The 25,600-nt window shown below is 44.7% G+C and overlaps 1 long non-coding RNA gene across 1 annotated transcript in view; it reads right to left on the bottom strand.

Moving 5' to 3' along the window:
• Positions 1-9,307: 9,307 nt before the first annotated feature.
• LOC116479980 (uncharacterized) overlaps positions 9,308-25,600 on the bottom strand; it is a 30,958-nt gene continuing 14,665 nt past the window's right edge. The window contains exon 3 of the long non-coding RNA XR_009209498.1: positions 9,308-9,526. This is a non-coding gene — a long non-coding RNA (uncharacterized LOC116479980). The remainder of the gene's footprint in view (positions 9,527-25,600) is intronic.

Raw genomic sequence — 25,600 nt, 5'->3', positions numbered from 1 at the left:
ACTAAAAAAACAAAAGTTAGCCAGGCATGGTGGTGCATGCCTGTAATTCCAGCTACTCGGGAGGCTGAGGCAGGAGAATCGTTTGAACCTGGGAGGCGGAGGTTGTGGTGAGCCGAGATCACGCCATTGCACTCCAGCCTGGGCAACAAGAGCAAAATTCCATCTCAAAAAAAAAAGAAAGAAAGAGAAAGAAAGAAAAAGAAAAGAAAGAGTTCTTGGTGAATGCTTAGTGTTTCTCATTATTTTGCACCTCTTCTACTGAATGTAGTTGTTCTCCTTTGTTAGGTCAGGAACCCATGAGAGCATCTGATTGAAAAATCACAGACCATCACCCTATCCAAAAATGCATATGTGGGCCAGGCGTGGTGGCTTACACCTGTAATCCCAACACTTTGGGAGGCCAAGGCGGGCAGATCACTTGAGGTCAGGAGTTCGAGACCAGCCTGCCAACATGGTGAAACCCCATCTCTGCCAAAATATAAAAAATTAGCCGGGTGTGGTGGCTCATACCTGTAATCCCAGCTAGTCAGGAGGCTGACATAGGAGAATCGCTTGAACCTGGGAGGTGGAGGTTGCAGTGAGCTGAGATCGTGCCACTGCACTCCAGCCTGGGTGACAGAGCAAGACTCTGTCTCAAAAAAAAAAAAAAAATGTATATAGGTACATATGTGTATGTACCATTTTGCAATATCAGGGTGCTGAAACTTCATAGGTGGCTGAAACTTGCAGTCTTCAGGTTGAGAATTCCTGTCCCTCTGTGTCCAGCAGACAAATGCTACCTGAAGGCCACGGAGAATTGAGACAAAATTCTAACACTTCTACATTATTGAGAGAAAGGATAAGAAGGTATGAAACAAATTTTAATGATGAATTTTTGTGGATTTTTGAAAGGCATAAATGGGATGATTAATAATAACAAAAAAGCTCTGTTTATAGACATCATAAAACACACTAGAAATCTACGGGATTCAGTCTCCACTTGTTATCATCTGACACAGAGCTGAAGGTGGAGGAGAAAGGTTAACCCTCCTCATTCCCTTCCCCACCCCACATACAGTTGGCCTTTTCTGGTCAGGTTTCTGAGGCAGTAAGCATTTTTTTGAGGGCCTACAATGTGCCAGACACTGTTCTGGGCACCTGGGCAGAAAGAAAGATCTTGAAGACTCTTGCCCTGCAGGGAAGTTTACAGCTTGGGGAGCGGGTGGAGGAAGAACAGAAAAAAAATCACACTAATATTTAATTACTTAAAAAAATTGTTTTTTCAAGGCTGGGTGCAGTGGCTCATGCCTGTAATCCCAGCACTTTGGGAGCCCAAGGCTGGCAGATCACCTGAGGTCAGAAGTTTGAGACCAGCCTGGCCAACATGGTGAAACCCCGTCTCTACTAAAAACACAAAAATTAGCTGGGCATGGTGGCATGCAACTGTAATTCCAGCTACTCGGTAGGCTGAGATAGGAGAATCACTTGAACCTAGGAGGTGGAGGTTGCAGTGAGCCGAGATTGCACCATGTCACACCAGCCTGGGCGACAGAGCAAGACTCCGTCTCAAAAAAAAAAAAATGTTTTTTAAATAGAGACAGGGTCTTGCTACGTCGCCCAGGCTGGTCGCCAATTCCTGGACTCAAGTGATCCTCCTGCCTCGGCCTCCCAAAGTGCTGGGATTACAGGCCTGAGCCACTGTGCCTGGTCCAAATCACACCAATAAAAGGAGTCATAGGATGTGTTCAAACAGACTTGTGGAAAAGCTGAGGCAAAAGGAGGAGGTACTAATTTTGACTGGAGGCAGAACTAGAAAAGAGCCCTGAAAAATGGGGAGGAGGGGCAAGATTCAGGAAGTATTCGCAGGTGGGGAAGCTTCTTTTTCCCCTTTTAGCCATAGGAAGATAGAATTCCCGGGTCCCTCTTCCTGCCTCCACTAGTCTTATCCCCTGAGTTCCATACCAGCTATTTCAAAAAGAGAACAGGCCCAAGAGTGTACAACCTTCCCTCCAGTAATAAGCAAAGGTGGTTACTATGTGCGAGGAGCTCTGCCAAGCATTGCCCAGCTGTTACCTTTAATTCATACAACGGAATGGTGGTGTGTACTATCACCATTTTCCTGAGAAAAGTGGGTTTCAGAGCTAGAACTTGTCCCTTGTCACACAGTTATGAAGTGGCTAAGCCAGAACTGAAGCCAACTCGGCCTAACTTCAAAATTCACCTTCTGGCCAGGCGTGGTGGCTCACACCTGTAATCCCTCCCAGCAGTCTGGGAGGCCTAGGCAGGCGAATCACTTGAGTCCAGGAGTTTGAGACTAGACCGGGCAACATGGCGAGACCCTGTCTCTACAAAAAAATGGAAAACTTAGCTGGGCATGGTAGCACGAACCTGTAGTCCCAGCTATTCAGGAGTTGGGAAGATCTCTTGAGCCTCGGAGGTCGAGGCTGCAGTAAGCTGAGATGGCACTGTTGCACTGCAGCCCAGGTAGTCTGGGCACCAGAGCAAGACCCTGTGTCCAAAAAAAAAAAAAAAAGAGAAAGTCTTTATTTTGTTTGTTTAGCTTTTCTGTGGCTTCAGTCTTTAGTTTCCTTTTTGTTTCTTTATTTTTTTATTTATTTCACTATGGAAAATTTCTAACATAAGAGGAGACATAATGGTATCATAAACTTCCATGATTCTATCACCTAGGTTCAATAATTAAGAATTCGGCCAGGCGTGGTGGCGCACACCTGTAATCCCTGCACTTTGGGAGGCCAAGGGGGGCAGATCACCTGAGGTCAGAAGTTGAGACCAGCTTGGCCAACATGGTGAAACCACATTTCTACTAAAAACAAAAAATTAGCCGGGTGTGGTGGCACGCACCTGTAGTCCCAGCTACTTGGGAGGGTGAGGCAGGAGAACTGCTTGAACCCGGGAGGCAGAGGTTGCAGTGAGCCAAGATCGCACCACTGCACCCCAGCCTGGGTGACAGAGTGAGATTCCATCTCACAAAAAAAAAAAAAAAAAAAAAAAAAAAAGAATTCCTGGCTAATCTTATTTTATGACTAATCCCTCCCTGGATTATTCTGAAGCAAATCATATCATGGTATCATTTTCACCCATAAAGACTTCAGTATGCCTCTTGGATCCCTTTTACTTGATAAGTTCCTCCTCCTTGTAATGTATTTGTTGAAGAAGCTGGGTCATTTATCTCATGGAATTTCTCACCATCTGAATTTTGGCGATTGCATTCAGCAGTATCATCTATCATCTAACATGTTCCCGGTCCTTGGCATTTCCTGTAAACTAGTAGTTGGATTCAGAGTAGTGATCAGACAGGTTAGTGATTTTTTGCAAGACTACTTCGTGACTGTTTTTCATCGGGAGGCACTAATGTATTTGTCTTTTGATCGTCATTGATGATCAAAGTCCAGGTCTGTTAATTTACTAAAGATGGCAAAATGGTGATATTTTAATCCTGCTAGTTTTCCTTTGTTTAATAGCTGTAATACATCCAAAAAAGAAGCTTTCCCTGATCATCTATGCAGTTAACCTAAGATATATTTGTCACTGGAAAGGTAATATAAACGCTTCTCTCTCTTTATTTGCCAATTTTCAAAATAACAAATGGATCCTTAGCACCCACCAAAAGTGACCAACAGATTTAATTTTTAAAAAGGATGAATTCATGGTTTTAAACATATTTGATGAGCTTCAATTCATCACAGTTATAATTCTTATTGATGCTCAAATTATCCTATTCTTTGGTTAGTGGGGGCCTTTTCAAGTTGACTGAGTCTGTTTTTTGTTTTTTATTTTTTTAAGGGATGGGGTTACTATGTTGCCCAGTCTGGACTGGAACTCCTGGGCTCAAGCCATCCTCCAGCCTCATCCCCCTGCCTCATCCTCCTGAGTAGCTGGGACTACAGGCATCTAAGTCTTTGTGATAATTTTTTTTTTTTTGAAACGGTATTGTTCTGTCACACAGGCTGGAGTGCAGTAGTGCAATCATGGCTCGAGGGACCCTCAAACTCCTGGGGTCAAGCGATCCTCCTGCCTCAGGCTGCAGAGTAGCTGAGACCATAGGTGCATGTCACCATGCCTGGTTAATTTTTTCAATTTTTTGTAGAGATGGGGTTCTCACTATATTTCACAGACTGGTTTCAGACTCCTGGGCTCAAGCAATCTGCCCTCCTTAGCCTCCCAAAGTGCTGGAATTATAGGCATGAGCCACTGCAATAATTTTGGTGACTGCAACCAGCAGTATGATTTAACATGTTCTCTGTCCTTGACATTTCCTGTAAATTAGAAGTTGGATTTAGAGTAGTTGATCAGATTTAGGTTAGGGATTTTGGTAAGACTACTTCATGACTAATGTTTTCATCAGAAGGCACATAATATCTGGTATTTGTCTTTTGAAATCACCCTGTTGTTCTTGATAAATGCTTAATTATCTGGTGTATAATATGATGTTCCAAGCTCATCTTGTACATTTCTTTCCCAGGAGCCCAGATCTGGAATCAGCCATTTTTCTAAGGAGCCCTGCTTTCTTTTAGTAAATGGCATTTAGAGATCATATTCTGTGTGCAAGAAATGCTTGCTTTTGAATTCATGATGGTTTCTAGAAACAATTTTTTACAAGCACATACTTTATGGGTTCTTACTAATAGTTCTATTTCAAATTTAGGTAAGACTAAAATGTTTCTACTTAACTTTATTGATCTTATATCCATACCTGGGATGTAAAACATCCCACTTTTCAAAACAACATAATTACTCATTGCTTTATCCTATAATACATGCAAAACAGTCTTACCAACTGTATTAGTCCATTTTCATGCTGCTGATAAAGACATGCAAAACTGGGAAGAAAAAAAGGTTTAATGACCTTACAGTCCCACATGGCTGGGACGGCCTCACACTCATGGTGGAAGGCAAGGAGGAGAAAGTCACATCTTACATGAATGGCAGCAGGCAAGAGAGACAGCTCGTGCAGGGAAACTCCCACTTTTAAAACTGTCAGATCTTGTGAGACTCATCTACCATCGTGAGAACCACACAGGAAAGACCCGCCCCCATAATTCAATCACCTCCCACTTGGTTCCTCCAATGACACATAGGAATTGTGGGAGTTACAATTCAAAATGAGATTTGGGTGCGGACACAGCCGAACCATATCATCCCACCTCTGGCCCCTCCCGAATCTCATGTTCTCACATTTCAAAACCAATCATGCTTTCCCAACAGTCTCCCAAAGTCTTAACTCATTTCAGCATTAACCCAAAAGCCCACAGTTCAAAGTCTCATCTGAGACAAGGCACATTCCTTTCACCTAGGAGCTTGTAAGATCAAAAGCAAGTTAGTTACTTCCCAGATACAATGGGGGTACAGGTATTGGGTAAATACAGCCATTCCAAATGGGAGAAATTGGCCAAAACAAAGGCGCTATAGTCCCCATACAAATCAGAAATCCAGCAGGGCAGTTAAGTCTTTTTTTTTTTTTTTTTTTGAGACGGAGTTTTGCTCTTGTTGCCCAGGCTGGAGTGCAATGGCGTGATCTCGGCTCACCATAACCTCCGCCTCCCAGGTTCAAGCGATTCTCCTGCCTCAGCCCCCCGAGAAGCTGGGATTACAGGCACGCACCACCACGCCCGGCTAATTTTGTATTTTTAGTAGAGATGAGGTTTCTCCATGTTAGTCAGGCTGGTCTCTAACTCCCAACCTCAGGTGATCCGCCCACCTCGGCCTCCCAAAGTGCTGGGATTACAGGCGTGAGCCACTGCACCCGGCGCAATTAAGTCTTAAATCTCCAAAATGATCTCCTTTGACTCCATGTCTCGCATCCAGGTCACGCTGATGCAAGAAGAGGGTTCCCATGGTCTTGGGCAGCTCAGCCCCTGTGGCTTTGCAGGGTACACCCTCCCTTCTGGCTGCTTTCATGGGCTGATGTTGAGTGTCTGCAGCTTTTCCAGGCACATGTGCAAGCTGTCGGTGGATCTACAATTCTGGGGTCTGGAGGACAGTGTCCCTCTTCTCACAGCTCCACTAGGCGGTGCCCCAGTTGGGACTCTGTGTGGGGACTCCAACCCCACATTTCCGTTCCACACTGCCCTAGCAGAGGTTCTCCATTAGGACCCTGTCCCTGCAGCAAACTTCCTGGATATCCAGGTGTTTCCATACATCCTCTGAAATCTAGGCAGAGATTCCCAAGCCTCAATTCTTGACTTCTGTGCATCCACAGGTTGAATGCCACATGGAAGCTTCCAAGGCTTGAGGCTTGCACCCTCTGCAGCCACAGCCCGAGCTGTACCTTGGGCCCTTTTAATCATGGCTGGAGTAGCTGGGATGCAGGGCACCAAGTCCCTAGGCTGCACACAGCACGGAGACCCTGGGCCTGGCCCAAGAAACCATTTTTTCTTCCTAGGCCTCTGGGTCTGTGATGGGAGGGGCTGCCATGAAGACCTCTGACATGCCCTGGAGACATTTTCCCCATGGTCTTGGAGATTAATATTTGGGTCCCCATTACTTATGTAAATTTCTGCAGCCAGCTTGAATTTCTCCTCAGAAAATAGAATTTTCTTTTCTATTACATTGTCAGGCTGCAAAGTTTCTGAACTTTTATGCTCTGCTTCCCTTATAAAACTGAATGTCTTTAAGAGCACCCAAGTCACCTCTTGAATACTTTGTTGCTTAGACATTTCTTCCACCAGATACCCTAAATCATCTCTCTCAAGTTCAAAGTTCTGCAAATCTCTAAGGCAGGAGCAAAATGCCACCAGTCACTTTGCTAAAACATAACAAGGGTCACCTTTGTTCCAGTTCCCAACAAGTTCCTCATCTCCATCTGAGACCACCTCAGCCTGGATCTTATTGTTCGTATCACTATCAGCATTTTTGTCAAAGCCATTCAACAAGTCTCTAGGAAGTTCCAAACTGTCCCACATTTTCCTATCTTCTTCTGAGCCCTCCAAACTGTTCCAGTTGCTTCCACATTTTTGGGTATCTTTTCGGCAGCACCCCACTCTATTGGTACCAATTTACTGTATTAGTCTATTTTCATGCTGCTGATGAAGACATACCCGAGATTGGGAAGAAAAAGAGGTTTAATGGACTTACAGTTCCACATGGCTGGGGAGGCCTCACAATCACAGTGGAAGGCAAGGAGGAACAAGTCACATCTTACATAGATGGTGGCAGGCAAGAGAGAGAGCTTGTGCAGGGAAACAATTTTTAAAATCATCAGATCTTGTCATTCACTATCATGGGAACAGCGCAGGAAAGACCCACACCCATAATTCAATCGCCTCCCACTGGGTTCCTCTCATGACACGTGGGAATTGTGGGAGTTACAATTCAAGATGACGTCAGGGTGGGGACACAGCCAACCATATCACCAACACTACCACATTTCTCATTTCATTACTAAAAATGGTTTCAGATATTTTACAAGGTTTTTTGGTTCGGTTGGACTGGGTTTGGGTTTGGTCATTAGGGGATCTCCCATTAGGAATATAAGTGGAATTCCTGAGTGTTAAGGTCATTTGCAATAGTTTCTCACTGTGTAGTTACACCATCAACTTAACAGATTGATTTGTTTCATTTTGTCAAGTCTAATTTTGTTTTATACTTTTCTAAAGTACTATATCCACAAACTTCCAACATAAATCTATAAAACAAGATATATTTAGAAAAGTCTAGCTTCTACCCCAATCCTCTCACTTTATTTCCTGTCTCCTCCTATGTGATGTACAGTATATTCATATTCCCCTCTCCAGTGATAGCATATTATCAGAATTTTCTTCACCTGGCTTTTTTTTTTTTTTTTTTTGAGACGGAGTCTCGCTCTGTCGCCCAGGCTGGAGTGCAGTGGTGCAATCTCGGCTCACTGCAAGCTCCGCCTCCCGGGTTCACGCCATTCTTGCCTCAGCCTCTCCGAGTAGCTGGGACTACAGCCGCCCGCCACCACGCCCAGCTAATTTTTTGTGTTTTTAGTAGAGACGGGGTTTCACCGTGGTCTCGATCTCCTGACCTCGTGATCCACCCGCCTCAGCCTCCCAAAGTGCTGGGATTACAAGCGTGAGCCACCGCGACCGGCCCTTCACCTGGCTTTTTACTCATTACGTTATATCCTGGCGATCACAACATAGAACATAGAAATATGCCTCATTTCCTTTCAAAGCTGCATGGCCCTCCATGATGTGTAGGTATCCTACTTTATTTACTCTGTTCCCTATTGATGGGCATTGAGTTAGTTCCAGTCTTTTGCTACTACCAATGTTTCTGTAATAAATAGCCTTAAGTATATTAATTAATTTTTGAATTTTTGACTGTGTGTCTTTTTTATCTTTTTTTTTTTTTTTAGAGATAGGGTCTTGCTATGTTGCCCAGGCTGGTCTTGAGCTCCTAAGCCCAAGTGATTCTTCCACTTTAGCCTCCCAGAGCATTAGGATCACAGGCACGAGCGACCACATCCAGCTGAGAGTGTGTCTTTAGGATGGATTCGTAGAAGTGAGATTTCTAGGTCAAAAGGTAAATGTCTATCTAAAATTGCTAGATATTGCTGCATTGCTCAAGAAACTTATTCTGTTGTGGAAGGAATTATAATGAAGGGATTAGGAAGTGGAGGAAGAAAACTGAGACCTCCCTGAAGGGCTGACATCATCCTCCCTATAGGAAGGACCCACCTTGACAGATGGTTTGTTCACATGCAGCTGAGAAGATTAGGGTGCTTTTCACCCCTCCCAAATCCTCACTGAAAGGAGGTGGTGCCACTCCTCACCCTGAACCTGTTGCCATGCCCTGCCTCCCCAGCTCCTTAAAAGGAAGGCAGTGGTTAATGTTAAAGCAAAATAAATAAGCCTCATAAACTAAAAAGTGGAATATAACCTAGCAACTTATTACCATCCAATTTCAGTCAGTTCACTCCCTCAGGAAAGCAAATTGCAATCAGGAGATGGTGCCATGCAACCTGCAGCAGTGTGTTTGCAGAGGACAACCCAGGGTCGAACGGGCCACCTCCCTTAGCTGGAAAGACAGCAGGCCACATTTCTCAGCACTGTTTTTTCAGCTTCTGATGACGCTGAGGATCTCCTGGAGAGTTCTGTGACAGCAGAGCAAGGAGTTTTGATTTCTGAGTTTTTCCCTGGAGCAAGGGCCTGCCCTGTTGGCCACAGGCACTGTCTGGTGAAGTGTAGATCTGCCAGGCTCCTTGATATGCTTGTTCCAGCAAACTGATGGTACTATCTCTGATGCCTCCACCAGATTTTGCCACTGTCTACCTCGGATTGTCACCCTGCACGGACAGGCCTGGCTTTGCATACAAGGCTATGCATTGTGGGAGATTGGTCAGAGTGGTGGAAAAACTACAGGGAAAGGACGCAAACCTTCTGAAAGGTCAGAAGGTTCTGCAGAGCCTGGGGGGAGAATAGCAGAAAGCAGCTGTTCTATAACCCTGGGGCAGAGGGCAAGGAGTAGGTACAAGGGAGTGTGGGGGAATTTATCGTTAAGAGGCTTGTTTACTTATGTTGACCAGGAACTGACTGTTGATCATCCGCGTGCATGATGGTCCCTGAAAGGGGAATGATAAATGTTAATTACCTGCAGGTTGTGTTGGCTCCAGGTTTTCGTCATTGTGCCTGCACTGAATAAAAGCAAGCAGCTCCAGCTCTCGGGCTGCTCTTACACTGCATACCTCTATCTGAGTACTCATTTCATCTGTCAGCCAGGGTCTGCGGGACAGACCCAGGAAGACGGGGGTCCTGTCAGCATCACCTCTGGATCCCCAGGAACCCTGGCGCTGACACCAGGGTTTACCACCAGCTGGTAAAACTAGGACAGCCTAAAAATGGGAATCCCTTTCAAGCCTTTTGTGAGGATTTACAGACGCGGAGCTGTGGTATGGAGCCCTTCGTAAAGTATCAAGTCAAATACAGATGCTCCTTGACTTAAGGTGGGGTTACGTCCACTGGGCATGGTGGCTCATGCCTGTAATCCCAGATCTTAGGGAGGAGGAAGCGGGAGGATAGCTTGAGCCCAGAAGTTCGAGACCTGCCTGGGCAATACAGCAAGACCCCGTTCTCCACAGAAAGGAAAAAAAAAAGACCAAAAAAAAAAATAGCCAATCAAGTGTAAGATGGGGCTACATCCCTGTAAACCCATAATCAACTGAAAATATCATTAAGTCAATCACCATTAACTCAGGGACTGTCTGTACAGGTATTGTTATTAGAGTAAGCACTTGATAAATGTTTAACAAATGAATAAATAGTGTGGAAAAAAAGGATGATGAGAATAAATGTCCCCGAGACCAGGTGTGGTGGCTCACGCCTATAATCTCAGCACTGTGGGAGACCGAGGTGGACAGATCACTTGAGGTCAGGAGTTCGAAACCAGCCTGGCCAACATGATGAAACCTTGTCTCTACTAAAAATACAAAAATTAGCTGGGCATAGTGATGCAAGCCTCTAGTCCCAGCTACTCGGGAGGCTGAGGCAGAAGAATCACTGGAACCCGGGAGGTGGAGGTTTCAGTGAGCTGAGATCACACCATTGCACTCCAGCTTAGGTGAAAGAGTGAGTCTCTGCCTCAAAAAAAGAGTAAGTGTCCCAGGAGTTTCAATTAGTAGAAGAGGGTGGGGGGCACTTAAGTAGAGTGATTGGAGGATGGTTGGGTTTGGAAGGATTTGGAGACGTTGGCATATGGGAGTGGGGAACATTTTAGGAAGGGAAAAATTACATTCACATTCAGTTTAGCAACAAGCACCGTCAGAGGAGTTTAGCAACTCCTCCTCTGACCAATTCAGTTTAGCAACATTCTGGTCAGAGGAGTCCTCTAAGTAAGTTGGGAGGAAAAGTACAAAGGTAACTAAATGATCACTAACGCCAATTGTGTCACTTTGTGCTGAGTGACCTCCTTTAATCCTCGTGACAGTCTCATAAGAGGGTATTATCACACTCAAGTAATAGATGAGGAATGTGAGACACAACAAAGTGCATTAACTTACCTGCAGGAGAGCAAGAGACAAACCACTGAAGAGCCTTTAATGCCCAACTAGGAATTTGAACCACCACAGTCAGAAGGGAGCCACTGAAGAGGCTTGAGCACAGGAGTGACATGGTCATATTGGTGCTTCAGAGAAATGCAATATGGTGTAGTAGCTGGGAGTTTGGATTTTGGCACCAGACCACTTGGTTCTTCTAAAATCCCAGTTCTGGCCAGGCGCACTGGCTCACCCCTATAATCCCAGCACTTTGGGAGGCTGAGGTAGGCAGATCACCTGAGGTCAGGAGTTCGAGACCAGCCCGGCCAACATGGCAAAACCCCGTCTCTACTAAAAATGCAAAAATTAGCTGGGCATGGTGACGCGTGCCTGTAATCCCAGCTACTTGGGAGGCTGAGGCAGGAGAATTGCTTGAACCTGGGAGGTGGAGGCTGCAGTGAGCCGAGATCACATCACTGCACTCCAGCCTGGGTGACAGAGCAAGACTCTGTCTCAAAAATAATAATAGTAATAATAATTAATAATTAAAATCCCAGTTCTGCTCCTTTCTTGCTGTGAGATCTTACAAATATTATTTAACTGTGCTGAGCCTCAGTTTCTTCATCTATAAAATGGGGTAATAAAGGCATCCAGCTTACGGGGTCTTTTAGAGGAATAAAATAACACATGTAGAACACAGTACAGTGATGCCATGTACGTGTATGAGAACTGTAAGTTATCACCAATATGTAAACTATCTACCGGGTGGCCTGGAGAGAGGTCAGAGGTAGGGGGCAGCAGCAGGCACGGACTGAAGGCTAGGGTGGAATAGAGAGTAAGATATTTTAAAGTAAGCCTCAATAGGAATCATTACTTGCACACGTGGGATAAGAAAAATACTTAAGAATGACTCTCAGATTCCCAGTCTTTTCTTTTTTCTTTACTTATTCACCCTATTCTTTTAGTCTCTCAAGATTCCCAATCTTTTTATTTATTATTATTTTTTTTTGAGGTGGAGCTTCACTCTTATTGCCCAGGCTGGAGTGCAGTGGCGCAATCTCGGCTCACTGCAACCTCTGCCTCCTGGTTTCAAGCGATTCTCCTGCCTCAGCCTACTGAGTAGCTAGGATTACAGGCATGCGCTACCATGCCCTGCTAGTTTGGTATTTTTAGTAGAGATGAGGTTTCATCATGTTGGCCAGGCTGGTCTTGAACTTCTGACCTCAGGGGATCTGCCCACCTCGGCCTCCCAAAGTGCTGGGGTTACAGGTGTGAGCCACTGCGCCCGGCCAAGATTCCCAATCTTATTCACTGAGAAGAAAAGGGCTTCTGTCCTTCCTGTAGAAGATAGATAGCCATAAAGGGGGGAGAAAAAAAAAAAAAGGATGAGGGGGCATCTGATAGAAACGCGAAAACTCGGAGAGAAGCTAGTTTTTTGGAGCGAGATGACACTTTGGGAGGGTGTGTGTATGTGGGGTGGGGGTTGTCAAAAGGATCCTGGGTTCTGTTGCTAGCTCTGCCACCAGTTGGCTGTGTCCCCTTGCCAAAAACCTCTTTCCTTTTCTGGACTTCAGTTTTTAGTCAGTGAAATTAAGCTTTTACACTTGAGATCTTAGAATTCTCTCCCAACTCAGATGTTCTCCAGTTTCACCTGATCACTGTATAGCACTTGAAAGGGAGGATGGTGCTAATAGCCTGGCTCTTAGGAGCCTTCTTTGAAAAAAAAAAAAGAGAGAGAAAGATAAAAAGATTTTTAAAATTTATTTAATTTTAATTTCTTTTCTTTTTTCCTTTTTTGAGACAGAGTCTCACTGTCACTCAGGCTGGAGTGCAGTGATGTGATCTTGGCTCACTGTAACCTCTGCCTCCCAGGCTCAAGTGATCCTTCCACTTCAGCCTCCAAGTATCTGGGACTACAGGTGCACACCACCATGCCTGGCTAATTTTTGTATTTTTTGTAGAGATGGGGTTTTGCCATGTTGCCCAGGCTGGTCTCGAACTCCTGAGCTCAAGTGAGCTGCCCACCTTGGCCTCTCAACGTGCTGGGATTATAGGCGAGAGTCACCACACTCCGCCTGTAAAAGAAAAATTTAAAGTAGAAATGGAGGGGTTTCACTATGTTGCGCAGGCTAGTCTCAAACTCCTGGCCTCAAGTGATCTTCTTGCCTCAGCCTCCCAACGCACTGGGATTACAGACACGAGCCATTGTGCCCAGCCCTTTTCTTGAGGTTCAAGGGGAGGTGATGGGAAGAGGCAGCAATATAAGAGGAAACCTCCTTCTTCTTTCTTCCTGCTCCCTTAAATGTTGGACCTCAGGCCCTGCAAGAGACCCCTTGGCCAGGCTCCCCAAAACCACCCCCACATGGATCCTCCCATCACTCCAGAGATTCTGGGAACTGCTGTCAGAGGAAGTCAAGTGCAAGGTTTATTTTATTTAGCTGCACTCTCTTCCACTTGATTGGTTCCTGACTGGGCTTTTGTTTTTCTACCAGATTGGAGAAGAAAGGGAAGGTTGTTTTAAAAAGTTCACTATCCTTAGCAACAGTGAAACCAGAACCCTTGGTGGTGGCTGGGGCCCAGCAGAGCTTGTGTTTACCCAGAGGGTGCACCTGGGGGTAGGAGGTGGAGCATCACCTGCCCAGGTGTGTGGCCTGGAGCTGGCCTCAGGCAGGTGTTTAGCACCTTCCATTTAGCACAGCCTGAAGGAGAATGGGCACCCACTCTTCTGGGAAGATGTGTATTTTGAAATAGAGTTTTACATAACATAGAATAACCAGGGCTGAAGAATGCACGTGTCGAATGCATACCAACACCTGGAACATTTGATCCGAGGAAATGAACCCCTTGGAGGAATTTTTTTTTTTTTTCCAAATAAAATGCCAGTTATGTAACACAGCCGAATAGTACCACAGAGACGGCGCCCTCTCTCTCTTGTTTTATTTTTATATTTATTTTATTTTTTAATTTTTGAGGCAAGGTCTCACTCTGTTGCTCAGGCTGGAGTGCAATGGTGCTTTCATAGCTCACTGTGGCCTCGAACTTCTAGGCTCATGTGATCCGCCTGCCTCAGTCTCTCAAACAGCTGGGACTGCAGGTGCATACCACCATGCCTGGCTAATTACTTTTTTATAGAGATCTCCCTACATTGCACAGGCTGGTCTCAAACTCCTGGCCTCAAGTGATCTGCTGGCCTCAGCCTCCCAAAATGATGGGATGGCAGGTGTGAGCCACCGTACCGGGCCTTCCCCTTTCTTGTGAGCTGGCACCTGTGGCTAGACCATTTCCCTCAGGCATTGACAACATGTAGGAATTAAACTAAGGGATTCAAAATTAATTCTAACATGTAGTGACTCATACTCGTTTTAACTTTAATTGGTCGTCAGACAGTAATAGAGGACACATTCACCTTCAATAGGCTTCTTTTTTTTTTTTTTTTTGAGACGGAGTCTCGCTCTGTCGCCCAGGCTGGAGTGCAGTGGCGCAATCTCGGCTCACTGCAAGCTCCGCCTCCCGGGTTCACGCCATTCTCCTGCCTCAGCCTCTCCGAGTAGCTGGGACTACAGGCACCCGCCACCACGCCCGGCTAATTTTTTGTATTTTTAGTAGAGACGGGGTTTCACCGTGGTCTCGATCTCCTGACCTCGTGATCCGCCCGCCTCGGCCTCCCAAAGTGCTGGGATTACAAGCGTGAGCCACCGCGCCCAGCTTCTTTCAGCTCACACAGAATCCCCATTATCATTCCTGTTAGCAAACATTTATTGGGCATTTTTGTGTTAAATAGGATCTTGTTTGTCTAAAATGTTTTATATACTTTAAAGCATCGTGCAAAGATGATACTGTGCTTGGTGGATTCATGGACTCCAAAAATACCATGCTCTGTATTTTACAGGTAGGAAAACTAAGGCCCTGGAAAAGAAGAGACTTACTAATCATCTTTCCCTACTTTATTTCTCTTTGTTTCTTTCTTTTTTCTTTATAAAAAATTTTTTTGGCCTGGTGTGGTGGCTCATGCCTGTAATCCCAGCACTTTGGGAGGCTGAGGTGGGCAGATCACTTGAGGTCATAAGTTCGAGACCAGCCTGGCCAACATGGTGAAACCCCGTCTCTACTAAAAACACAAAAACTAGCCAGGCATAGTGGTGAACACCTGTAATCCCAGCTACTTGGGAGGCTGAGGCAGGAGAATTGCTTGAACTCGGGAGGCAGAGGTTGCAGTGAGCCAAGATTGCACCACTGTACTTCAGCCTGGGCAACAAAGTGACACTCTATTTCAAAAAAAAAAAAAAAATTAACCCAGTTCATAACTTTCCCTATTTTAAATGATAGCACCAGGCGCTGATGATTCAAGGAGATGAGAAATGCAAGTAATAGTCTAGCTCTTGAGAGAGGACACTGAGAAATGAAGCCCATAGTGTCTAATCCCTCATTTGGACTTTACTTGAAGAGCATGTCCCGATGCCTCTGAGGGTGACCTGGCGACGTAGGAGCTCAAATCTCAAATCTTCAAAGCAAGTTTATAGACAGTAGCAAAACCTAAAAGGGAAGAGGGTACAGGAGTGGCCGGATGCAGAAGAGAACCCATGGCTGCTTGGATCAGACAGTGGGCTGCTGAAGGCAGTGACTGAGATCCTGAAACAAGGTGTAGCTCCCAGAGCAGCTGGTATCTGAAGAAACCTAAGTAGCAGGTGCTGGAGAACCACAGTGTAAGGGCATCGGAGGGATGGCATCATTCATACTCTCGGTCATTTATTCACATTTATTTATTTATTTTTATTGATACATAATGATGTACATATTTGGTGGTTACATGTGATAGTTTATTATTATTATTGAAATGGCGTCTCACTCTGTTGCCCAGGCTACAAAGCAGTGGTGCGGTCTTGGCTCACTGCCACCTCTGCCTCCTGGGTTCAAGCAATTCTTCTGCCTCGGCCTCCCGAGTTGCTGGGATTACAGGTGCCTGCCACCACACCTGGCTAATTTTTTGTATTTTTAGTACATGTTTGCCAGGCTGGTCTGGAACTCCTGACGGCAGATGATTCACCCACCTCCGCCTCCCAAAGTGCTGGGATTACAAGTGTGAGCCACTGCACCCAGCCATGATAATTTAATACATTCATATAATTTGTAAAGATCAAATCTGTGTAATTGGGCTATCCATTATCTTAAATATTTGTCTTTTCTTTGTGCTAGAAATATTCAAATTATTCTCTTCTAGTTTTTTGTTTTTTTTGTTTTGTGACAAGGGCTCACTATGTTGCCCAGGTTGGAGGGCACTGGCTATTCATAGGTGCTATCCAAGTGTACTACAGCCTCCAACTCCTGGGCTCAGGCAATCCTCCTGCCTCAGCCTCCCGAGTAGCTAGGACTCCAGATGCATGCCACCATGCCTAGTGTCACTCTCGTTTATGAAGCACCTATTCCGTTTCATGTCATGGGATCCTGGCACAGAGAGCAGGCAGGAGTCCACACAGGCAAGGTGTCAGCATGGGGGATAATCAGGACTAGTGTTAAGCAGGGTAAGGATAGGCTTGGGAGACACATTTACACTTTGTGAGTGGAGCAAGAGTCGTTCATTCAACGATAAACATCTTCAAAGTATATTCTATACGCCAGTAAAGTTCTAGACATGGAGAACAGTGGACAAAACGCCCTTGTAGACATTACATTCTAGTGGGGAGGGGCAGATAGACAATCAATAAACTACCGTCTATAATATGGCAGATGGTGATTCATGCTATGGAGAAAAAAAACGGATCAGGACAGGGGGATAAAGCGTGCCAAGGGGAAGGGATTTCAACTGTAGGCCTCAGTGAGGAGGGGATGTTTAAACAAAGACCTGAAAAAGGTTAGGAAGCAAAAGCCATAGGGCTACTGGTAGAGGCAGATGGTACAGCAAGTGCAAAGGCCCTGAGGTGGGATTGTGCCTGCTGCATGCACACTTGCAATGAAAAGTCACTAGTGAGGCTGGGTGTGTGGCTTGCACCTGTAATCCGAGCACTTTGAGAGGCTGAGGCAGGCAGATTGCTTGAGCCCCAGAGTTTGAGACCAGCCTGGGCAACATGGTGAAACCCCTTCTCTACAATAAAAAAAAAAAAATATATATATATATATATACACACACAAAAAAATTAGCCAGGTGTGGTGTCACGTACCTGTAGTCCCAGCTACTTGGGAGGCTCAGGTGGGAGGACTGCTGGAGCCCAGGAGGTCGAGGCTGCAGTGACCCACGATTGCACCACTGCACTCCAGCCTGGGCAACAGAGCAAGACTCTGTCTCAAGAAAAAAAAAAAAAAGGCCAGGCGAAGTGGCAGCTCATACCTGTAATCTTAGCACTTTGGGTGGCCGAGGTGGGCAGATCTTTGAGTCTAAGAGTTCGACACCAGCCTAGGCAACATGGCAAAACCCTGTCTCTACAAAAAATACAAAAATTAGCTGTGCGTGGTGGCACATGTCTGTAGGCCCAGCTACTAGAGAGGTTGAGGTGGGAGGATTGCCTGAGCCTCGGAGGTGGAGGCTGCAGGGAGCCAAGATCATGCCACTGCACTCCAGCCTGGGCGACAGAGCAAGAGCCTGTCTCAGAAAAAAAAAAAAAAAAAAAAGAAGAAGAAGAGAGAAAGTCATTACTAGTGAAACGCATGGAGTGTTTAGTTGCCGCAGGCTGACATTTTCTTCCTGGCAGTTTACAGTGAAATTTAGTAATGAATACCCACACCCACACTCGTAGATCAGAATAGACCACCGCCATAAATACTAGGTCAGGGTCTCCTTCCCAAGCTTAAAACTTCAGGGTGGCTGTTTGTGGGACCCCCCCCACAGGGTCCCCCACCGTGGGCTTAACGCTGTGGGTTCATCTTAGCTTCACTCCCACACCCAGAACAAGGTGACACCCACTGGGCCTGCAGCAAAGGTGGGAATCTTAGGAAAACACAGCTGCAGAGGCTTCAGCTGGTGTGTCAGTGTTCCTCTACATCATGTGCTTGTTGTTTTCAGACTTGCTTGGCTCGGAAAGCTTAGCTTTGGGGCTATAAACTTAATCCCAACAGACCTGAATTGATACCTCTTAATTACGTCTGTGATGCAGTTAATCAACACCCTATTAGGAAGTCATTCAACTTCAACTGTTAAATATTCAGAAACTTTTTACAAGAGAATTGCAACATGTAAGCCCTCTGGCAGGAAGAGATGTTACTAATCTGTTTTGTGTACAGAGAAGTGCTGGCTGACACTTTGCAAAAACGGAGCTGAGCTACCAGTTATATGCTCCTTCATATATTTTATCAAACCAAGAGTTTAAGTCCTGCTGTATAAATAACTGCAAAGCATCTAGTGTAACCACTACCCCAACCTTTCCTGCCTAATTCTTTTGCCTCTTTGTGGCTCCTTTTATCGAGACTTAAATTGGAATTACGTCCTACTTTTCAGAGAGAGAACATTCATTCATTCATTCAACAAGTTTTCAGTATTGTGGCTGGGCGTGGTGTAATCCCAGCACTTTGGGAGGCCAAGGCAGGCTGATCACTTAAGGCCAGGAGTTCAAGGCCAGCCTGCCAACATGGTGAAACCCCATCTCTAGTGAAAATACAAAAAAATTAGCTGGGTGTGGTGGCGCACGCCTGTGGTCCCAGCTACTCAGGAGGCTGAGGCAGGAGAATCACTTGAACCTGGGAGGCAGAGGTTGCCTTGAGCCCAGATCGTGCCACTGCACCCCAGCCTAGGTGACAGAGTGATACTCTGCCTCAAAAAAAAAAAAAGAAAAAAGTTTTCAGTATTGAGTACCTTCTCTGTGCCAGGCACTGCTCTAGGCTTTTGGGATATATTGGCAAATAAAACAAAGATCTCTGCCCTGGTGGAGCTTATATTCAAATGGAAAAAACTGACAAATTTTATAGGGTATTAGAAGTGACACGTGATACGGGAAAAATAAGCAGTGGAACTGAGTATTGTTGGTGGGGTAGGGGGCGGGGGCGGACGGAGTTACAGTGTTAAACAGGGCGGTCAGGGTAAATCACATGGAGAAGGTGAGACGTGGGCGGCTTGAGGAAGATGGGGCAGTAACCAACCGAGTACTGGGAGGAAGAGCAGCGAGGAGAGGGAGCAGCCAGGACGCAGGCCCTAAGGGGGCACATGCTTGATGTGTCGGAGCCCTAAGCAGACCACGTGGTGGGCGAGGAGTGAACCTGAGCAGGACAGGAGGAGGGGATGTCGGGAGAAGGAGGTAGGGAGGGAAGCAGATCGTAGTGCTCTGTAGCCGGCAGAAGGATGTTCACTGGTTTTTCTGGGTTCATGTAGGAACTCAAGCGACCGGACCAACAGAACTGGTTCTTTGCAGAAGCAGAGGGGAGACCTGGACTTTGCTTTTCCTGCGGCCATTAAGCTAATTGCCTGACCTTTGACAAAGTCTTGAGAGCTGCGCTTCAGGGTTGAGAACTAGGTTATTCCTAAAGCTCCTTTCAATTTTGAGATCCTGTGACTTTAGGGAGTCATCTCCGACACGTGGTTTGAACAGTAGAGAAATACCTTGCAGTCCAACATCTCATATGCATCTGCAGCCACCAGAGCTAAAATCTCCAGGCAAGCCTCAGGGCTTCACTGCTTCGGGAATCACGAGACCCCTTTGAAAAGGATTTGCCAAGAACTACAGGACTTCTCTCGAGAGAAATGGAGAGCTACATGTGCACACAGCAGTTGCTGACATTGTAGGGAGTCCACAGCGTCCTTAAAGCACAACCATGGGGCCCCACCTCCCTGCAAGGTGAGCCATGAACTACTCATTCAGAATCCCTGCATTAAGGAGGCTTGGTCATTTCCCCCAACTTTCCTTTTTTTTTTTTTTTGAGACGGAGCCTTGCTCTGTCTCAAAAGGAGACAGAGCTGGAGTACAATGCCACAATCTCAGCTCACTGCAACCTCCATCTCCCAGGTTCAAGCAATTCTCTTGCCTCAGCCTCCCGAGTAGGTGGGAGTACAGGTACCTGCCACCACGCCCGGCTGATTTTTGTATTTTTAATAGAGACAGGGGTTTCACTATGTTGGTCAGGCTGGTCTCAAACTCCTGACCTCAGGTGATCCGCTTGCCTTGGCCTCCCAAAGTGCTGGGATTACAGGTGTGAACCAGCAGGCCTGGCTCCCCACAACTTTCTATTACGGAAATGTTTCATACATTCAGAGAAACTGAAGACCAGTACAGCACAGTCCTGTACATCTTTCATTTAAATTTTTAGGCCGGGCGCGGTGGCTCACGCTTGTAATCCCAGCACTTTGGGAGGCCGAGGCGGGCAGATCACGAGGTCAGGAGATCCAGACCACGGTGAAACCCCGTCTCTACTAAAAATACAAAAAATTAGCCGGGCGTGGTGGCGGGCACCTGTAGTCCCAGCTACTTGGAGAGGCTGAGGCAGGAGAATGGCGTGAACCCGATAGGCGGAGCTTGCAGTGAGCCGAGATTGTGCCACTGCACTCCAGCCTGGGCGACAGAGCGAGACTCTGTCTCAAAAAATAAAATAAAATAAAATAAAATAAATAAATAAATAAATTTTTAAAATGTTAATATTTTCTCTATATATAGTACTTTACCTATCATCGTTTTGTGGTTGTTGACCCATTTGGAAGTTACAGCGATCATGACACTTTATCCCAAAATATTTTCAGCATGTATCTTTTAAGAATAAGAACAGTTTCCTGTTATACCAGAAAACTAACACTAGTTGACCTAAATATCAAATAGAGAGAGGCACTCTAAAAAAAATAATATTCATCTGGGTATGTATCATTGCAATGGGAATATGCATGCTATAGTGAACTATGTAAAGGTTAAAGAAGACGAAGGTTTTTAAAGAAAAGCTGAGGATTATATAATTGTTCTGAGATAATTATCCTTGGCAACAAAGATCAGGAACAAGGGTGGCGCCAGTTTGAGGTTGAACAGCCAGTTGTTTCGGCAGATGTCCTTGCAGAAGTATTTTTTTGTGTAAGGCTCCGATGACCTGTGTGCAAGGTTGCAATTTTTGCAGACTTTTGTGATAGTTTTTGTTTTTGTTTTCAGGCACTTATGCACGACAACCCTCCCTTCATAGCCTTCTCTGGCTCCATTTGTCAGTTTTTTGTTTTGTTTTTAAACACAGGTGACTCCATTTTGATTCTTACAACTCTAACAAACTGACTCTACACTCATATCCAGCCACATTCAAATTCCCTTCATTCTAAGAATTCCTTCAACATAATTCCTTGTACACATTACCAGGATCCAATCAAGGTTCACTTATTACATTTGATTCTTAGGTTTTGCTAGTCTATTTTATTCTGAAACCATCTCTCCATGGTTTTGTTTTTGATTTATTTTCATGATAATGACTTTCGGAAAAGTTCAGACCATTTGTCTTTTTTTTTTTCAATCCTGCTCCTTCTGTAAAGACCATGTCTTATAGAATGTCCTACTTCTGGATTTGACTGCTAGTGTCCTCCAACTTGTTCCTCTATCACCTGCATCCCTTGCAAAGGAGAAACTAGATCTAAAAGTAATTTGTGAGTTTGAATTAAAGTACAACATAATCTGGGAAGTAGTAATCCATTTTCAAGATGTTGACTGGATTAAATGCCTATTTCGGCTGTTGGCTCTTTAGAAGACTGTCTTTGGCTTTATAGGACTCCATCCCCAGGGAGGATCACCTAGGGAGGGATTTGTGGTTATATAGAGACAGGGACAGGGAGAGAAAGAGACCCATCTTCCCTCCTTGTGAAAGGATGAACACTGAATTTGGAATTTAGTCTGGAAGTTGACCACTTTTATTCTCTGGACTTCAATTTCCTCATCCAAAAAATGAAATAACAATAGTTTTATTTTTGATGGATTATTGGGCTCAAATGAGATAACAGATTAGAATTTTTTTTAAGCTCTCCATTTCTCTCGAGAGAAGTTCTGTAGTTCTTGGCAAATCTTTTTTTTTTTTTGAGACAGGGTCTGTCACTCTGTCGCCCAGGCTGGAGTACAGCGTCACAATCACATCTCACTGCAGCTTCAATCTCCTGGGCTCAGGTGATCCTCCTGCCTCAGCCCCCTGAGTAGCTGGGACTACAGGTGTGCGCCACCATGCCTGGCTAATTTTTATGGGTTTTTTTTTGTAGAGACAAGGGTTTGCCATGTTGCACATGCAGCTCTTGAACTCCTGGGCTCAAGCAATCTGCCTGCCTCAGCTTCATCAAAGTGCTGGGATTACAGGCATGAGCCACCAGACCCAGCCCTAGAAAATTCTTTCTATGTAAACTCAGATAGAAGCGGCTTTGCTTTAGGAATTGATAGTAAGTGCAGACACACCTTCAATTCATCTCATGTAAGTGAACAGAGTGTGAATATCTATCTATGTATCTATCTACCCAGCTACCTATTATCTGTCATGATGAACTTCTTCTTTTTTTTTTTTTTTTGAGATGGAATTTTGCTCTGTTGCCCAGACTGGAGTGCAGTGACATGATCTCAGCTCACTGCAACCTTCTCCTGCCTTTGCCTCCCTAGTAGCTGGGATTACAGGCACCCACCAGCACATCTGACTAATTTTTCTATTTTTAGTATAGACAGGGTTTCACCGTGTTGTTCAGGTTGGTCTCGAACTCCCGACCTCAGATGATCCACCTGCCTTGGCCTCCCAAAGTGTTGGGATTACAGGTGTGAGCCACCATGCCTGGCCTCATGATGAACTTCCCAAGAGTTACTGAAATAGTGGTGGGGGTCAGTTTTTCAAGGGTGATTTAATGCGTAGTTCTTAGCTGGGGGTAATTTTGCCCTGCAGGGACATCGGGCACTGTCTGATTACATTTTTGGCTGTTGTAACTAAGGAGCTGCTACTACTATCTAGTGGGTAGAAGCCAAGGATGCTGCTAAACACCCTACAGTGAACAGGACAGCCCCAGTCCCCACAGCAAAGAATCATCTAGCTCAAAATGTCAATGGTGCCTAGTTAGAGAAACCTTGATTTAATGTGAGGCTCAATTAAATACTGAAACTTAGACAAGACTCCTTGACAAATCCTTTGAACATCAGGGTTTGAGGTGACTTACACCAAAATTCCATGCAATAAAATTGCAAATTATATCCATCCTGGGCCACATAGTGAGATCCTGTCTCAAAACGTCAAAAAACTAGCCAGGCATGGTGGCGTGTGCCCATCATCCCAGCTACTTGAGAGGCTGAGGTGCAAGGATGGCTTGAGCCCCGGAGGTCGAGGCCACTGCACTCCAACCTGGGCAACAGAGTGAGACCCTGTCTCAAAAAAATTTGCAAATTAGGAATTGAAGTAGAAAAACAGAAAGAAAAAAATGAAGAAATAAATATGTTAATTATTTCAATCAACATAATTGCTATGGCTCAAATGAGTTTCCTCTAAGGCTAAAAAGAAATCATAATCAATTGTAGTTTTGATTATCAGAAAAGATAATTCCTAAGGAGAATCGCTTTTCCCAAAATAAATTGTAGCTAAATTTTCATAATAAAGTTTTTTTTATAATATGGGGAACAATGAGTGATATGTAGACGGGAAGGACAATGTTTTTAATATTTGTGCAAAAATGTAGCAGTAAGTTCCATATGGATATTTACTAAAGTAACTTTGATTAAAGCTATGAGGGAAATATTAAGATGAAATTTTGTTAAGGTGATTCAGTGAGGGACTGTATTAACAGGATTCCATATGGAGCCTTCTCAAGGTCTAATTTGATAATTCTGAATTATGGTACCCTGGGGGAATATAAGGTTTAAGTAAAGGCACAACGGTCTAATTTGATAATTCTGAATTATGGTACCCGGGGGAATATAAGGTTTAAGTAAAGGCACAACTGAATCATGGCCTAGAGCCTTTATTATGTTATTTTGAACTCACATGAGCCCAGGAGTTCAAGAGCTGCATGTGCAACATGGCAAACCCTTGTCTCTACAAAACACACAAAAATTAGCCAGGCATGGTGGTGCACACCTGTAGTCCCAGCTACTCGGGGGGCCAAGGCAGGAGAATCACCTGAGCCCAGGAGGTTGAGGCTGCAGCGAGCTGTGATTGTGATGCTGCATTCCAGCCTGGGTGACAGAGTGACAGACCCTGTCTCAAAAAAAAAAAAAAAAAAGTATATTTGTAAATATACTGTTTTTAAAATAATGATATTTTTGAGATATTAGTCATGCATCCTAAAAAATAAGCCTTTTAAAGTCAGTTTATAGTATATTCACTGAGTTGTGCAACCATTGCCACTATCTAATTTCAGAATATTTTCATTGCTCCCAAAAGAAACCTTGTATCCATTAGTAGTCACTGCCTATTTACCGCTTTCCCATGTTTCTGGGATCGTGTCCATTTTAAGTTTTGTGTATGGTAAGAGGAACGAGTCTGCTTCACTCTTTTGCATATGGATATCCAGTTGTTTCAACATCATTTGTTAAAAAGATTATTCTTTCTCCCATTGAATTGTCTTGGCACCCTTGTTGAAAATCAGTTGACCAGAAATGTAAGGGTTTATTTCTGAATCTTCAATTCTATTCCATTGATCTACATGTCTAGCTTTATGCCAGTACCACACTGTCTTGATTACTGTAGCTCTGTAGTAAGTTTTAAATTTGGAAGTGAGTCCTTCAAATTTTTTCTTTGTTTAAACAATTGTTTTAGGCTGGGTGCAGTGGCTCACGCCTGTAATGCCAGCACTTTGGGAGGCCAAGGGAGGGGGTGGATCACCTGAGGTCAGGAGTTCGAGACCAGCCTGGCCAACATGGTGAAACCCCGTTGTTTCCACTAATACAAAAGTTAGCTGGGCATGGTGGCATGTGCCTGTAGTCTCAGCAACTAGGGAGGCTGAGACAGGAAAATCACTTGAACCTGGGAGGCAGAGGTTGCAGTGAGCCGAGATTGCGCCATTGCACTCTGCCTGGGTGACAGAGTGAGGCTCCGTCTCAAAAACAAAACAAAACAAAAATAATTGTTTTGGTTATTTCTGCTCCCTTGTATCTGCAGATGAATTTTAGTTTTCTTTTTTTGTGATGTCTTTTTAAGGGGTTTGGTATCAGGTTAGTACTGGCCTTGTAAGTTGGGAAGCACTTCCTCCTCTTTTTTTTGTAACGGTTTGTGAAGAATTGATACCAATTTTCCTTAAAATTGTGTACATTTATCAGTGGTCATCTGGTCTTGGGCTTTTCTTTGTGGGACGTTTTTTGGTTACTAATTTCATCACCTTACTTGTCTAGATCAATTTGGATTTTCTGTTTCTTCTTGAGTCAGTTTTGATAGTTTGTACCTTTCTAGAAATGTATCCATTTTAGTTATCTGATTTGTTTGCATACCACTACTTATATTTCTTTATCATTCATTTCTATAAGGTCAATAATAATTCCTCTCTTTAATTTCTTTTTTATTAGAGAGAGAATCTCACTATGTTGCTTGTCCTGGTTTTGAACTCCTGGGTTCAAACAATCGTCCTGCCTTGGCCTTCCAAGTGGCTGGGACTACAGGCCTGTACCACCAATACCTGTTTTGGTTTTTTTTGAGACGAAGTCTTGCTCTATCACCCAGGCTGGATGCAGTGGCGCGATCTCAACCCACTGCAACGTACGCCTCCTGGGTTCAAGGGATTCTCCTGCCTCTGCCTCCTGAGTAGGTGGGATTACAGGCAGGCACCACCATGCCTGGCTA

Source organism: Hylobates moloch, unplaced genomic scaffold (assembly GCF_009828535.3).
Source record: "Hylobates moloch isolate HMO894 unplaced genomic scaffold, HMol_V3 SCAFFOLD_13, whole genome shotgun sequence".
In the NCBI taxonomy this organism is placed as follows: domain Eukaryota; kingdom Metazoa; phylum Chordata; class Mammalia; order Primates; family Hylobatidae; genus Hylobates; species Hylobates moloch.
This window is presented reverse-complemented; position numbering and strand designations above follow the sequence as displayed.